Consider the following 13,967-nt stretch of genomic DNA (forward strand, 5'->3'; position numbering starts at 1 on the left):
TGATAAACCCGATAAGCCTCATCGCTACACATAATTGAGACACAAAGCAATTTCAAAAGCTACTAAGAATACATACTGGACTCCAATTGCGCAAACATTCATGCTTGAATTAAGTCTTAAGTTAAACTCACAAACAAACTTGAACTTAACTCACTCAAGTCTTTCTCATTATCAACAGTAACAACATATAGGAAATTAACATCATTGACTTGAATCCAGAAAAATCAACACCCCAAATTCTTAAGGAGCACAGATTCATTCCTACAACATACTAAACGACATAAGACAACTAAACTAGCATATATAATACTAGGTCTATTACAGAACATCAGAAACATAGGAAAAACAAATGAAATAAAACTCAGAATGACTTGTATTCAATCAGGCTTCAGCTCGAAGTACATGTTCCTAAACACTCGGTGACAATGGTTGGAAAAATACTTGAATATAGCAAGACAAAATCAGAATATCAAGCTGGAGATCAAGAGGAAACAACAGTAGTAGAAATCAGCAATGTAACAGTGTAGGAGCCCAGTGACTTAAACTAAATCTTTTAAAATTCCCAAGCTCAAACCATTTTAACCAGTAATACCAAACCCAAAGAAATCCAACCAATTGATTTTTGATCTTTCAGAAAACTCTAAGGAACCAGAAAGGAAGCAAGAACCAGAAGCTAGAAACCAAACTTCAGCAAAAATTTCAGTGTTTTCAGAGCTTGAAAAGATCTAGCCGTTTTGTTATTTTCTTAGTATTTTTTTGTCTCTCCAATCTGACTTGTGAAAGAAGAAAAGATGCCTTTATAGGCAAGTCTTAGGGCAGCATAAAAGGGATTCTTATTTGCACTTTAAACCTTTTGGTATTTTCATTTTAACTATTCAATCCCTAGCTTAAAATCAGTATTTTCAGTAAAGTCTCAAAGCCAGCTTCTAGGAAGCTTCCCTCAGTCAGTTACAAGAGATTCCCCTATTAGATTTCCTAATATACCCCTTATGAGCCCCGTTTTTACTTTAGAGACCAGACAAGTATGGGTCAAGTTGACCCAAATCAAATCGCTATGGGTCTGTATAACCCAGGTCAAAATCCCTTTTGGGCTTTCTGATTTCAAAATTCAAATTGAGCCCTAATCCAAAATCCCAATTTAACGGGCTAAGGGAAAAACCAGAAACCTTTAAGATGAAAACCAAAACCCAAAAGAAAAGGGAAATGAACTAATTAGTTTTAATTAATAAACCCAAAACAAAACAAATTATGTTTGGTTATTAATCTAATTATGCAACAGACAAAATTGAAAATGAACACATAACACAGAAAAAGAAAAGAGGAGACAGAAAAGAGATGAAAATAAAGAAGAAAAATGCAAGAAAAAAAACAACAAAAAAAATGAAAATACTTAAAACCGGACTGGCCAAATCTTGAAGTTTAACCTCGAGCCTTCGATTTTGACCGAAATGGGTCTTAATCATGTGTTCTCAAACGAAAACACATGAGCAAGGTCAATTTCGGCCTCAATCCTCACTAAGCTTGCCGATCTTAGGACTTTGGGATTTTAGTTTTCAGATTTTTGATTCAAGATTCGACGAGTTTCAAAGGGATTTGAGGGAAAAGAGTTAGGGATTGAGGAAGAGGGAGCCATGGGGTTTCCCTGGTGTTATTTTGTGGCTCATTGGAGGCGGCGTCGCCACGGAGGAAGCTAAGGCGGCGCTAGGGTTGATGTTTGGTTCAGTTTCTGGAGAGGGTGAGATGAGAGTGGGGAAGACGAGTTAGGGGAGTTTGACCCTAATTTTGACCATTATATGGTAAATGACAGAGCAGTTCCGAGCCGTTGGATGATAGAAATCCAACAGCTGTGATCAAACAGGCATGAAACGGGGTCGTTTTGGGGTTACAACGTGACTGGACCGGGTAAGGGATGGGTTTTGGGCTTGTTTCAAACTGGTTTTGGATAAATTGAGGGGTGGAATTGATTTGGGCTAGAGGGATTTTAAAATTTGGCCAAAAATCCGAATCTTCTCAATTCTTCTTCCTTTTCTTTTCTTTTTATTTTCAAATTCTTTTTAATTCCTTTTTCCAAATAAAAATAAAAACCTAAATTAAATCTCAAAACTAGATTATCCTACCAAATTAAATTAATTAACTTTAAATAATAATTACCACAACTAATTAAATGCTAAATTAAAAGAAAACTACCAAAATTTAAAACTAAAATTAAAGATGCAAAAATAAGTTATTTTTTTGTGATTTCTCCACTTTTGTAAAACACTAATTTACTAATTAAAAAATTCAAAATTCAAATCCTAAATGCAGATGCAATATATTTTTTGTATTTTTATGAATTAAATAAAATTAAACATGCGCAGACAAATGCAAACAATTAACAAAAATCATATGAAAAACCTACAGAATTGCAAATAATGGAAAGATTTATTTATCTTGAATTTATGGGAGTAATTCATATATGGCAAAAATCACGTGCTCACAGCTGCTCTTCTTTGCTCGGAAACACGAAGAGTTTTCGTGCAAAGATAAGTGAGCGGATACGAGCGATTTTTGCCCGTTTGAATACTCCGTGGGAGGCATTTTTAAAGATTTGACCGCACCCTGCTTCCGAGGTTGACTACATATCCTTGGCTATAAAGGAATTAGGTCAGTGTAGTTCGGGAAGTTTCGGTAGTTGGGACTACCATGAAGCTGTGATTTCACTGTTGCTGCTGCTACTGCTGACTGAACTCCTTATTACACCAAGAAAAAAATAAAAGAAACTAGACTAAACTATGATCTATGCATTACAAGAATCCTATCTACATCTTCAAACTTGATCTTGCGATCCCTGTTGCTCTGTTGACTCGTACTCTCCAGGTGAAACTCCTTTGTTGCCGACTTGAATTGTAATCTGAAATGCTTTCTCTTTTCTCCAGGTGGGCGTCTGATTGCTGAACCTGAACCATCTTCCTTTGACCATTGTTTCCTTCCCTTTATTCTCCAGGTGGGCTCCTGATTGCTGAACTTGAATTATCTTCCTTTCTTCCGAAACTTGCCTTATTCTCCCTTTGTTCTCCAGGTGAGCTCCTGATTGCCGAACTTCTTTTGAATATTGTTGCTTCCCTTTGTTCTCTAGGTAGGCTCCTGATTGCTGTCTTCCTTTGAACCTCGCTGCTTCCCTTCGTTCTCCAGGTGGGCTCCTGATTGCTGTCTTCCTTTGAACATTGTTGCTTCCCTTCGTTCTTCAGGTGGGCTCCTGATTGCTGTCTTCTTTTGAACGTTGCTGTTTTTCCTCGAAACTTGAGATGTTTCCCTTTGTTCTTCAGGTGGGCTCTTGATTGCTGAACTCCTTTGAACCTTGCTGCTTTCCCTTTGTTCTTCAGGTGGGCTCCTGATTGCTGCTTCCCTTTGAACCTCGCTGCTTCCCTTTGTTCTCCAGGTGGGCTCCTGATTGCTGAACTTGAATTACTTCCTCTTGCGACTGCTTTTCCTTTGAATTATCTTTCCTTGTTCCCCAAATGGGTGCCTGGTTGCTTGACCCTGAACTGCTTTCTATCCTTAAAACTCGTGTTGTTCTCCCTTGCTCTCCAGGTGGGTGCCTGATTTCAACAAAATAGACAAAACAAAGAGAGTTTTCTGCCCCAGTTTGGTAGCTGGGCGAATCCGTAAGTGTTAATTGAATCATGTTACCAAATATCCCTAAGAATTTGAAAGCTAAATCCCATTATCCAGGAGGGTCCTGAAAACTCCTAGTTAAATGACAGATTCAAAGCTAAATTATCTCTTCTAAAGGTATGACTTCCGCTAAGCCTTGTTATCTAAGAAAGTTTAAAAACTACATCCCATTATCCAAGAGGGTCCTGAAAATTAAAATCAAGTCTTATCTTAAGAGTGACAACTTTAAGGCTAAATTATATTTCCCTACAGCAGAACTTACGCTAAGTCTTGTTATCTAATGGAAGTCTTAAAGCTAGATCCCATTATTCAGGAGGGTCCTGAAAATTTCGAATTGAATCCTATCCTAAGAACGAAAACTTCAAAGCCAACTTATATTTCTTTGGGGTAAGACCTATGCTAGATCTTGCGACTCATGAATGTTTTGAATTTTAAAACTAGGTCCCATTATCCAGGAGGGTCCTGAGAATTTACGGCCAAACCTGTCTGGTACTTGCTTTTTCCTTACGGAGGGTTTCTCCGAAACAAACAAAATTTTTTGCCCCTCCTTCAAATCAAAGAAAAATCTTGTCAGTTTAAAAATATGGTGGTTAGTTTGTGGCATTCTTGCTGAAGGTGGCCTCTCCGCTGCCATACTTTGCTTTGACTGGTTGCCTTGAACTGGCCCAGAATTGTTTGACTTTCTGACTGATCCTCAACTGCAGGACCCTGGATGACCCGAGTGCTCTATACCCAAACCGTTGTTTTACATTTCTGACCCTTCTATCGGAACCTCTGCATCTCCCACGAAATTACTAAACCATTCTCCCGATGGAACATTCACTAACACTTTATGTCCCACTTTTCATCATACTTTCTTTGGCATGTTCTGACTGCTCTGTGCTTTGTGCAATTTTGGAAGTTGGTAGTGAGCTTTGAAATCCTTTCCTATTTGCTTAAACAAAACTGGCATTAGAAATATCTTAGAGAAATAAACCCAAAAGAAATGAAATGCAATGACTTTGAGAGTTAGGAATAAGGAAGAAAAATCCAAAACTGGATGACTGTTTGAAGGGGAAAAAGAAAAGAGACTTATCTGAGTGGAGCAGCCGGTACCAATGATCATGACATGCATTTCAGATTAATCAGCACAGTCTATCCAACCAATCAACTTTCAGTTGTCATACTTGTGCCCCAAGATCTTCATAACCCAATTTCTCTGACCAATCACTAACCTTGTTCGGCCTGCGGTGCCTTGAAGGGTTTTCACCGATAAACCTCTCTCATTTGTTCATCTCTCAACTAACTTTCGCCTTACGGTGCTCGTGAGGGTTTTCACCAATAAGACTATCTCATTTTTTCATTTTTCTTGCTTAGACCGGAGTGTTGCCCCTGATATGAATCATCTTTACTTGCTCGACTCGGCATCTCTCGAAGGCTGATCGGAAGGTCTTTCTTTGGACCGTAATGTGGTCTTTTGGATGGGGTTAGAAGGAAAGGATATCAAAAGGCTCAAAACAACTCAACTGGGTTCAAAAATTACAACTTTTGGAATAAGATTTCTTACAACAACCACAACTTCTGCCCCAATTTCTTTGTTTGGGGACTTTTTGAATTTTATTTTGATGGGACCGAACCGTGAGGCTGCCTACGTATCCTTAAAAGGAATCAGGTCGAACGTAGTTCATGTCATATGTATTACTTTGTTGTTGTGATTTTTCTCTTTCTTGTCTCTGTTTCTTTTCTTCTCTTCTTCTTTTTCTCTTTCTTCTTTTTTTTTTTCTCTTTTTCATTCTTTTCTTTCTCTCTTTCTCTTATCTTTTCTCTCTTTTCACTACAGGAAAATAGGTCTTTAACGATGGGAAATTCGGTTGTTAAAACTTTAAATCCGGTCATTATCAATCAATTACGATGGGGTAAAAACTGGTCATCGCCGGTCGTTAGTGCCTCCGTCGTTAAAGGTAAACGACGGGATTTTGATCCCATCGTAAAAACTCTTTTAACAATGGAAAGGAATTTAGTCGTTATACCAACATTAGCGAGGGGATTTTCCCATCATTAAATGTCGTTCCAGTCGTTAAACACTTCACTAGCAGTAACTAATTTTCAGTCGTTGTTAGTGTTTGGCGACCGGAATTCCATTCGTTAATCGTATGTACTTTCAACGACATAAAACCCAAAATTTTCCTTAGCTAATGTGAAATTTAAATTAATAAATATATTACACGCATTCAAAATCATACAAAGAATGAATTTCAATATCGACATAAAACATCTTTTTTAATTATAAAGAACTAAAACATCAAATAATATATTACATCCAAATTGCATGATCCTTTTGTTTCAATTCCTTAAAGAAAACAGAAAACTAAAGAGAAAGCGAAATAGTAGTTTGTACAGATGACGACTACAACTCCTAATAAAACAAAATACAATTCCACATGCTTCAACTTGCTCGAAACTCTCTTGAAGGATGATTCTTCAAACTTCAGGCCCTTTATCTGTTAAAAAAGCTTCATATTAGTTGAGTAAGAAAACAAGATTTAAGATTGGTAAGTCGCTGCCACACAATAAAATGTAAAACCACGAAGCGAAGAACATTTCAAAATACTATGAATAATTAGTGCTTCTTACAACTAAATCTAACATTAAGAGTATCATGAAACATATTACTGATGCTCGCTCGCCAACAGTATAATAGCCAATACATTGGGAGCAAATGATATCATATAAAAAAGTATTACTATTCCCTCCTAAGAATCATGCAGCAGTAGCAGTGGCAGGACATGTTGAAAAACATGGAAAAGAATCAGCTATTGTAGTTTCATCTTTAGGAGCTACTCTTCCTTTGAATGCATCAAGTGATCGAGCTACTGCTGAGCAAAAATATTGTGGTCAGGAGCAGCCTAACATGCAGGTGTTTCCAGCTGAGCAAGAGAAAGAAACCAGAACAATGATCGACCTACTGCAACACTAGGTGACTTAGCTGGAAAACTACCAGGTTTTAGGGATGAAGCTGGTGCAAAAAGAACCGAAGATGGGAACATCGTGCATGCTAATCCTAAGACTACTGGGATTACATCTATTAATGCAGCTTCTACTCCCAAGTCTGTTGGTTTGAAAAGAGCACGAACACGGGAAATAGCTGTGTCAACTCAGTCAAAGAAGAAACAACTCCAAAAGAAAAAGAAAAAGAAAAGAGTAGAACACTTTCCACCTCACTAGCAGTAAGAAACCATTGTTTGAGTTGCTTAGCACTACTTAACCAAAAAGAAAGAGAGAACAAACTATTGCATCAGTCATGCATTTATAATCTTATATATATCTCCTTAGCAGAGCAAACTAGTGCTCTTTCCAGCCAGATTAATCGTAATACTACTCTATTTTAATATCTCAAACAAATAAGCTGACAACAACAGTAAATACTTGAATATGCTATTCCATACAAAGACATATCAATAATTTACATTAATCACATATATATCAAAGGGAATATATAAATGACAGTAACCATAATACTTTAAAGCCAGAACTAGAAAAGATACAACCTCAAAACTGTCAGGAACATATATTTTTATGGCAGCATTAGAGGAAATCAAAAGCTCATTTATGAAAAAATAATTAAGTACTGTAAACTTAAGGGCTTAACCCAAGTAAACATAGTAAAGGATTAGATGAGAAAAGACAAACTTTTTCTTGTCAACGTCAGGAATGTCACTTCTTTCTAGCTCAGTACTTTATTTAACTAACAAAAAAAGATTTCACTAAATTCATTTAAGGATATTCATCATCTAAAAATTGGTAGAAAGCTTACGCACCTGTCAAATACTTCAACTTGTACTTTGTTGACTTGTAGATGGTGTTGATGAAGGTTGATCAACCAATAAGCTTATAAGATGATCATACTTAGACTCAAAGTCGTCCATGCGTTTTTCCAGAGAGTCTTTTGCTTTTTTAGTTGCATTCAGCTCAGTTTGTAGTGATTCTTTTTCTTTTCGAGTTGCATTTAGCTCAATCAGGATTGTAGCCTTTGAGGAGCTACCGCCTTTCAACTCCTTAGTGGTTATACCACCCCCTAATCCAACCACATGACTCTTATTTTGAGGTCCGAAACATCTTTCTATTACCTCGATATTTGTAAGAGATGGCTCAAATTGTACCAGCTCTTGTATTTCAGCCTATAAAATACAAGAAAATTTGAAATAACAAAATACATAAAAATAAAATGAAGGATGTAAAATAAAGTTCATCAATAAACATACATATTTTTTACTAGCTTCAGGTTCTACAAACGTATCGCCTTTCTTGTGAGTCTCAAAGAATATAGTTGCCATGTTCGGTGGATTACCGTCTTTGCCTCCCTTCACATTTAAATAAACAAGTCAAACAAAGACATTAAACACTGCCTGAAGATCCCCCCTTAGTTTGGAGCAAGTTGCATCAGAACCTGCCTCAGTAGTGTTGGACTGCAAGGCTTATTAGTAACAATTTTAATCACCAAGTTAATTGTAATTGCTACTATCCTCAGGTGTTACGGATAAGATGCAACATTTCCTAGACATCAAATCTGGTATATTTATGCCTACTTTGTATATTTTAAAAAAGGTGTTTTGCATATTAAATAAGAGACAGAGGAGATTGATGAACTTATAAAGCTCTAATTTATGCCTCCCTTGTTGCATCTAGTGTAAAAAAGAGATGAAATAGACATAAGGTAAATATAGCCATTAAGGAAAATTCAGGATCATATGGAGCTACATGGATGCAGGCTACTTCAATCCGACTCTACCAAAAGCCAGCAATTATGACATGCATTAATCTATGAAATTACGGAGCACTGAAACTAAAGTAAGCAGCAAGTGATCTACTGCAGCAGAACAATCACTATTGTTCTGTTGCATTTTAGTATCAGTCACTATTATTCTGTAGCAAGTGATTACTATTATACTGCAGTAGAAGAGTCACTATTAATCACCAAGTTATATAGTACCAGTCAAGTCCTTTACTTCCATATTATTCTGTTGCATTTTTTTTAGAATTAGTAATTCTGTAACATTGCTAAACCAAACATGTAAAATCAAAGCCAATAAACAGTGTAGTTTGCAGTTCAAGGTGCAAAATTAAACTGGAAAAAGCACTCTTCAGTGAATATGAATAGGATTGCTGTGCTCTTACCAGTTCGTAAATAATTTCTCTAATCGACTTGCTACCCGTACGATGAGGCATTCTCAACTTAGACCTATTGATCGAGTTTCTAATACTTGTTTCCTACATTAAGAACAAACCACTGAAATCATGAACTGTTACTTACAATAATAAGAAGTTAAAAAGTAGTTATGAAGTCTTACCTTAAAATTTTCACTTAAAAAATGTTCTTTGACCAACCATTCCCAATCACTCTTGTCTATCTCCTTCGGAACATTTTTAGAGCTTCATGCAATGGCTTAAACTTTACATACCTGTGCAATGATCCTCTCCAATTGGTCCATAACTTTTTCATATGGTTTAAGACATGATCTCTTTGATGATTCATGTCATCACTGTCAAATTTGTCCTATAATATTTTGCAAAATCATCAATCAAGAAAGGAAAGGACTTGAAAATTATCAAAAGGCAAATTAGTAATGCAACCACTTTGCCATGAATTAATAATATAAACTAAATATGTATTGTAGGTTAAATCTCATGGTACCTCGCCAAAAAACATGAGAACTATTGAGACAAACACTTTTTAATGGTAGGTTGGTGAGTTGTTTTTTAGTTCAGGTCAACACCAAAAATGCAGGACATTTAATATGACATAAAATGCAAGCCAACTCAAAGATTTTTGAGAATGGTAACAATTGTATTAACAAAAATGCACTAAGGCAGTGCATAACCATATCCACAGGGTCAACTCAAAGATTTTGATAGTATCATATGTTCCTATATTTATTCTTTTAGCATTTACCCTCTACAACTCATAACTCCATTTGGTATGTTACCACTTAGATGATTCTGAGAAAGGTCTAAATCTTGCAAATATTGAAAGTTGCCAAAACTGGGCAGAGATCACTTCAATGTCAAGAAGCTTTGTAAAGCATCAACTATTTCACACTAATAACAATGTAATTGCCAGAGATCACTAACAGAGATTCAAGACAAGTTATAAATGCAAAAAACCAGCTTAAAAACAAAGATTCACAGAAGATGTGCTGCTAAATAAAGAAAGCCACTCAAGACATTGCCTTCATTAATAAATTTTTAACTATGGAAGAGAAGATGTGTTGCTAAATATGGCCAGCTAAACTTCTCTTTCTCAAGAGTGATTTTTAAGATTATATCCCATGAAATTTTTTCCTGAAAAGTGCAATTCAACCAAGAAAGTATTGCTTTAATAATGGTTTAAATACTTACTGTAACAGCTCGCCACATGTGTTCCAGCTTATCTTCTCCGATGTCCTTCCATGAATGTACTTGCAACGGACACATATTACGATCATGAACTAATATACCCAAGTGTCTCGAAAATGAGGCTTGATGCTTTCCTACAACCCGATTGTTGTAAAAGTTAACTCTAAACTTTTCTCCGGATTTGAGTCCTGCTACATCTTTATTCTTGTTCTTTCCTCTCACCTTTTTTGGCTTTTCAGATTCACATAAATCTGCAAATTTTAACATAAAATAAATTCCAGTCTTATAACAAACAAAAAATATATTAAACTTGAGACCTTGCATCATTTCATCTTCTTGAGCGAGGGAAACATCATCTTCCATTGGATCGAAACTAGGAGGCATAAGATTAGTACTATTATGCGCTAGCTTATTCTGCTCAGAAGCTGTTGAGTTGTGATTTTTACTTTCGCCAACCATATTTCTCTTTCCAACGCTTCCTTTTGCCGAGCCCGAAGATCTTAAGTTTTGCCCACATCCCCTTGCTAAAGCACTAGGTTGACTGTAAGTGTCTCGTACATTCTTCAAAATAGCTCCAACTTCTGCAAATTTTGATTTGAGTAAAGCATAAAATAACTTCTAGTCTTATAACAAACACAAAATAAATAATTAAAACTTGAGACCTTGCATCATTTCAGCTTCTTGAGTGAAGGGAATGTCGTCTTTCATCGTATCAAAACCAGGAGGCATGAGATTATTACAACTATGTGCTAGTTTATACTGCTTAGAAGCCCTTGAGTTGTAATTTTTAATCTTGCAAATTAGATTTTTTTTTAAAACATTTATTTTTGCAGAGCCCAAAGATCGAAAGCTTTTCCCTCGTCCCCTTGCTAAAGCCGCAGGTTGAATGTATGCATGATGTATATTCTTCAAAGCTGCTCCTGTTTCTGCAAATTTTGATTTACGTGAAACATAAAATCAATACCAGTCCAATAAGAAATAAAACAAAACAAAAAATTATAACTTAAGAGACCTTGTATCGCTTCAGGGTCTTGAGCGAGGGGAGCATCATCTCCATCGAAACAAAACCAGGGGGCACAAGATTATTAATATGTGCAAGCTTATTCTGCTCAAAAGCTGTTGAATTATGATTTTTATTTTCTACAATCAGAGTTCTCTTTCCAATACTTGTTTTTACAGAGCCCAAAGATCCAAAGTTGTGTCCTCTTCCCCTTGCTAAAGCACCAGGTTGAATATATGTATGATGTACATTCTTTGAAGTTGCTCCCATTTCAGACTTCTGAAATTTTGATGGATTCATGTCAACCTAAAATAAGATAAAAGTATGGATTAACTGTTACATGAGAAAGATAAAAATCATTAAGATGAGTAATAAAGTTATTTATCCACACAAAATTTCCCTTGCCAATATTACTGATAAAAGAATTAACTTGTGTTAGAATTAGAAAACACAAACAAAATACAACAAGGCTAAACTTGTAAAACCATATAGAGACCAAGCATATGGCAGCTGCTCCAAGTCCTTCCAGAAACTTATTCACTTGCAATCAGTTCCAATGTAAAACAGAGCCATGATTATATGATTTCCAAAGAGTGCAACCGAGAAGCTGTATAGACAAGTTTGTATTTGCACTCCACAACAGTGAATCAGCTTTAAAGCAGTGTATTCTTTATACTACCTTTTAAACACATCTAAACCAATACAACTACCTGCATACAATTAGATTTATACATTATAGAAAGTTATCTTTACTTCAGTAGTTAGCCACTAGCAGTGGTACTTTCTACAGTTCAATGCGAATAGAGATATCTGGTACAAGTGATTTAGCATACATCACCTTGAGGTATTTATCTGCATTTGATGATTATCATATAACACTCTCTAGGCAGTTGTTAGAAGGCATAATACGGTAGGTGATAACAGCTAAGAAGGCATAATGCGGTAGGTGACTAGTTAAGAAACTAGTATAAATGCTTGCACTACTTGATTTTTGAAGGACCTATGCTCAGCAATTGACCACTAAAGTATTTTCAATTCTTTTTTCCACTTTCCAGCAGCAGTACAACATAAGAGATTAATTCTAGAAGCAGCTTTAATATTGATAATAGTTAATGAGCATACTTGAGAGTATGAAACGATAATGGCAGTTAAAAGAATGATCCTATGAAGTTGACATTCATTCTTAACCACCTAACTCGAAAATAAGCACAATAAAACCAAAGATAAAGCCAAACGAGTTTTGGGAAGCATCCCATGATGGATAGGAGAAAAATGACATCGAACAGGTGGTCCCCGAAGGTCATAGTAAGAAAGGGGTCCAGCTAGAGCATCCTAAAAAGTGTATTATCCAAACAGGCATCCTTCTTTGACTATAAAACTATGATAGATATGTGGAAGTATTACTGATAAAATAAGAACTCATTCTGTAGCAACTGAGATGATGGAGAGAGAAAAGAGAAAAAAGAGTTTTTCAAGCTAAATCAAGGTGAAGGAGGTAATAGCACGTAACGGGCAGTCTATATGCATTTGGCCTGCCACTTGCTAAGAGATGGACAAACAATGTTTCCATGAACTTTTCCGCCGGCTGATTGAGTTCCGCTATTAAACCCGGGTAAAGAACTCTGACCTTGCCCTTGAAGCAGTTAGCTTTCCGGTTTCGAATGAAACATGTAAGGCCAGCTTGCACAATACAACAATCTACTAAAGTTAAAAAATCCATCTGTACAAAAGCTATCCCATCGAACCTCGGATGGGATACCCAAGTAGAGAATTTGACCATTCAATGTGCACGAACTATTGAAGGTCAAAAACCCTCATCAGTTCTTTTCCTTTTCATTTGTGTAGAATTATCCAAATTCTCCAAATCGTCATCTTTTTCTTGCAAAATGTCAAAAGTATCACGAGGTAGAACTTTTCTTGCAATATGCCAGCCTTTATTTGAAGGATCGTCGACATAAAATACTTGTAATGCTTGGTTTGCTAATACAAATGGCTCATTAGTTTTCAATAATCGCTGACGGTTAACACTCACAAAGCCATATTCATCCATTCTAACTCCCTTTTCTTGGTCATACACATCAAACCACTTACATCTAAACAAGATCACTCTTTTTTCTCCAATAAATTGCAATTCAAGAATCTCAGTAAGTTCTCCATAATAATCAATATTTTTATTCTCTTCATCTGTCTCACCAACTACAACCACCCCGTAGTTTTGAGTCCTCAAACCCCTGTCATACTCTTCCACATGAAACCTATATCCATTAGTAACGTAGCCTTTAAGACGTCTCATATATGGCAGGGGACCACGTGACAAAGTGAGCAAATCTTCCATTTTCTTACTGTTATCACATTTGTACAATTCAACAACCTATCAAAATCAATTATATAATTTAATTAGCAAATACTATATAAATATTATGGTTAAGAAAATAACAATAGTACATAACTAGTACTAACCTTTTTTTTAAACCAGCTAATGAACTCCCTATCAGAATGTTTTTGAGAGGTATCACCTGGAATTTGTGAAAACTCTCTACAAAAAATTAAGAATAACATGTCATTTTAATTGAAGTGATGGATAAAATATAATCAAATTATTATGTCGAGTCAATACTTACTCGAGAAATGGTTGAATTTCATCACAGTTCTTCAAAATATAAATATGTGCTTGCTCTAATTCATCTGGATTAAGTTTGTCTATTTTTCCAGCTCTTAAATCTTTTCCAGGTTGACAAAAAACTGTTAAACCTCCATCAGATTCAATAATACCACCATCATAATTCCGCTCAAGGCGATTAAATTATGTTTCCATTGTATGCAAATACCTTGAACATAAAGTTAAACATTCAGTTGCCAAATATCTCTCCGCGATAGAACCTTCTGGGCAAGCCCTATTACCAACTAAAGATTTCAAAAAATATAGCCATCTCTCCACTGG

At 35.9% G+C, this 13,967-nt stretch overlaps 1 protein-coding gene across 1 annotated transcript in view; it reads right to left on the reverse strand.

Moving 5' to 3' along the window:
- Positions 1-5,894: 5,894 nt before the first annotated feature.
- Positions 5,895-13,967, reverse strand: part of LOC104241542 (uncharacterized) — a 45,219-nt gene continuing 37,146 nt past the window's right edge. The window contains exons 3-11 of the mRNA XM_070153222.1: positions 11,039-11,332; positions 10,689-10,952; positions 10,344-10,607; positions 10,030-10,277; positions 8,982-9,187; positions 8,809-8,901; positions 7,896-7,994; positions 7,452-7,811; positions 5,895-6,134 (exon numbers count right to left, since the gene is read on the reverse strand). The gene's annotated coding sequence lies outside the window, so the exon portion shown is untranslated. The remainder of the gene's footprint in view (positions 6,135-7,451; positions 7,812-7,895; positions 7,995-8,808; positions 8,902-8,981; positions 9,188-10,029; positions 10,278-10,343; positions 10,608-10,688; positions 10,953-11,038; positions 11,333-13,967) is intronic.

Source organism: Nicotiana sylvestris, chromosome 8 (genome assembly GCF_000393655.2).
Source record: "Nicotiana sylvestris chromosome 8, ASM39365v2, whole genome shotgun sequence".
Lineage (NCBI taxonomy): Eukaryota > Viridiplantae > Streptophyta > Magnoliopsida > Solanales > Solanaceae > Nicotiana > Nicotiana sylvestris.